Genomic DNA, 3,506 nt, shown 5'->3' with positions numbered 1-3,506 from the left:
TATAAGCTTTAAAATATTTTACCCACCTGTGCTTAGCTTGGTTTGTGGGCAAGTATGGTTGAGAACCTCCAACTTGTGTTCGATTTTTCACGAGCGGTAGCGCCTCTTAAGTGGGGTCCCAATAAGTGTGAGATAGGAGGTTATGTAAGAGTGCATTCCTCTTCTAAGTTAGCCGAGGGATTAGTTACGCCGCCAAGCACAATGAGATTTCGATTTCTCACGAGCGGTAGCGCCTCTTTAAGTGGGGTCCCAATAAGTGCGGGATAGGAGGTTATGTAAGAGTGCGTGTCTCTTTTAAGTTAGCCGAGGGATTAGTTACGCCGCCAAGCACCATGAGATCATAAGCTATATGATAATTAATTTTAATATAATTAACGATTAAAAATGGCTTAAAACTTGGCTTAAGTAAGCATTAGTCAACTTCAAACTGTTAAGAGGAATCATCGATTACCTACTACTTTAAATTTCTCAGAACTGTTTAATCAAACGAGCCTTTTCATTATCTAACTCTTTTTGTTAGTTGGATTGAAAATGATCCTAATTCTATAATTTTAATTGAAAAATGATCATCAGTACTTACTTTCTATTATTCTTTTGAATAGATTGTGCTTTCAAAATCTTCTTAAATTCAAAAACTCTTCTTGGAGATTGTTTAATGCATGCAGAGTGCTGCCTTCTATAACTTATTTGAGGGTTTTTTTAGCTGCTTTATTTTTGAGATCCTAATTTTATTTTTTATCTGGCTATTACATTTTTATTATTGTCTAAGTTTGTTAATGATGTGAAGCTATTTTTTATAAATAGGCCTACTAATATATGAGAGCAATAAGAAAATTAGGCTTCGTTTGGGACAATTTTAGATCATTATTTATTTACTACTTTAAAAAAATTTAGTACTAAAAAATAATTTTACAAAGCACTAAGAAAGCTTATACAAATGAAGCTTAAAAGCTTTGTTTGTGACAATTTTCTTACTGGTTCTTAAATTAACGTTTTAGTACAAAAATTTCATTTATTATTAGTACTTAAAATTTGTTTTAAGAAACAATAAAAAAGCTGCACCATATAATATTTTAATTTGTGTAGATGGTGGTTGATAGCATAATTAAGTTATGATAATTTTTTTAGGTTGACTTATACAAAATTTGACATAATATCCTTTATCTAACTCATAAATTTATCACTTATGAGCTTCCACCTAAAGTCAACATTATGTTATCAACCATCATCTACATAAATCAAGGCTTCATTTGAGATAGTTTTCTTATTATTTCTTAAAGTAATCTTTTAGTACAAAATTAAAATTTTAAATTAAAAGTTATTTTAAGAAGTTGTACGAAAACTATTCCAAACGAAGCTTAAATTAAGTTTTATTAGGAACAATTTTTTAATTGTTTTCTATAGCAGTTTTTTAGTATAAAAAATTATTGAATTAAAAAATATTTTATGCAAAAAAACTACTTTAGAAAATAGTAAAAAGCTTCATTTGAGATGATTTTTTTGTTGCTTCTTAAAGAAGCATTTAGTATAAAAATTAAAAAATTTTATACTAAAAAGTTATTTTAATAAACAATAAGAAAGTCATTCCAACATAAGCCTTGATGTGATTCATTATATTTTATAACCCTCTTTTGAATAAAATTCTCCCACTTGTCAAATGAGCTAACAAAAAATATTTTCATCAAACTTCGTGTCAATAGAAATGCTATCAATTTGAAAAAAATAGCGATTAAAATCATAAAATGGTTATGATAATGATACCTTATAATTTAATCATAAAAAAATATTGATAACTTGTTGTGGTTGGTGAAAACAATTGGAATGATTTTAGTAATGCCTTATAATTTTATTATCCCAAATTATTATAAATAAAGTGGCATACTTATTGATTAGTGTGTGGCGTAAAACAACCGATGTCTTCGAAAAATGTTAAAATTGACCAAATATTTTTTATTTATATTTTTTAAACAAAGAAAGCACTCAAATCCGGCCCGCAAGTACATTTATTTGTTTATACAATTACAATAATTTAAACTTCCTTTCAAATAGTTTCTTTACCCTTCTTGAAAGCACCAGTTAGCAGAGCCTTGCATTGGTTACCCATATTCAAACCCACCCACGTACCCACCCATTTTCAATGGGCATGGATGGGTATGTGTATGTCCATAACCTCATAGGTTACTCAACATCAGAGGACAAACCGATTTACATTACTAATCACCATATGCATGCATATTACAATATTCCTTACTACGCTGTGCGCAGCACTAAACCACGTTGCACCCACGATAAATTTTAATATGTGGCTTGAAAGTTTGCAGTCAGAGAAAAGGGCAGCAAACCTCAAGCTCATTAATCCGTGGTAGATTGCATTCAAGAAGGGTGGAAAGTGGGAGTGTGTGACATCCCGAAAGTCACCATAGGTGGGCGTGGGTGAGCAAAGCCCGCCAGCACTAAGCATGGGTACCCAATGGGTATCCAACCAGGACCCCATGTAGGGCTCTTCAGTTAAGTACAAAAAAATTCTAATTTTTTTTTACTAGAAAGTTTTTTTGGAAAATACGAAAAAATTATCCCGCTTCGTTTAGAATAGTTTTTTTGTCATTACTTTTGTACTGCTTTTAAAAAATTTTTGTGCAATGGAACAACTTTAGAAAGTTAAAAAATAATCCCAAACAAAGCCTTCAATTCATTTGGGATGTCTTTCTTAAAACAAATATAATATTAACAGAAAAAAAGTAAGAAAATTTGATAATTTTGTTATATATATTTTTTTAAATGGAATAAATAATGGAAGTATTGCTCAAGAAGATCATAATGAACCGACAAAATCAAGAAAATGACTTTGCGTATATCCGTGGAGGGATTATTACAAAATTCAGGCGTAACTTTTCGTTGGACTCCAATTATATTGAGACATCCAAGTTTTTTCTTTTTTGTACACACCATATATAAGAGAGAGAAAACCAATTATCTTCACTTGATTGTAGTATGGCGGAAAAATTATTAGGTGCGGAGTGTGCACCGTCCGCACAAGCACTCGGTACCCAGCAGTTCCGAGTACCAATACCTAGCTGGGTATAGTGCTTGTGCGGACGGTTCTCCCCGCCCGCACTTCGCACCTAATAATCTCTCAGTCTGGGGAGCTTCTATACTCCACATGTAATAAACTTTCATATCCCTGAGGGCTACTTTTTGCATTCAATTTTTAACGAGGCTTTAGTAAAAAAAAAAATTTAAAAGAAATTAAAAAATAATGATCAAATAAAAATATAATAAATATGTTGTAAACAAAATCTTAGGATTTAGGGATCGTAACATTATTGTGAGAAATATATGTTTATAAAAAAAGGTTAGAAAATTATAAATATATTTAAAAATTTTGATGTTCTTTTTTTTTTTAAATCTATCATATATTATCAACTCTAATTATAAAAGTAGCTTATGGCCACAAAATTTTTTTAAAAACACCAAAAAAAAAAAAAGAAAAAAAAAAAAAATTATCT

Source organism: Dendrobium catenatum, unplaced genomic scaffold (assembly GCF_001605985.2).
Source record: "Dendrobium catenatum unplaced genomic scaffold, ASM160598v2 fragScaff_scaffold_253, whole genome shotgun sequence".
Classification (NCBI taxonomy): Eukaryota; Viridiplantae; Streptophyta; class Magnoliopsida; order Asparagales; family Orchidaceae; genus Dendrobium; species Dendrobium catenatum.
Note: the sequence above shows the minus strand (reverse complement) of the source record.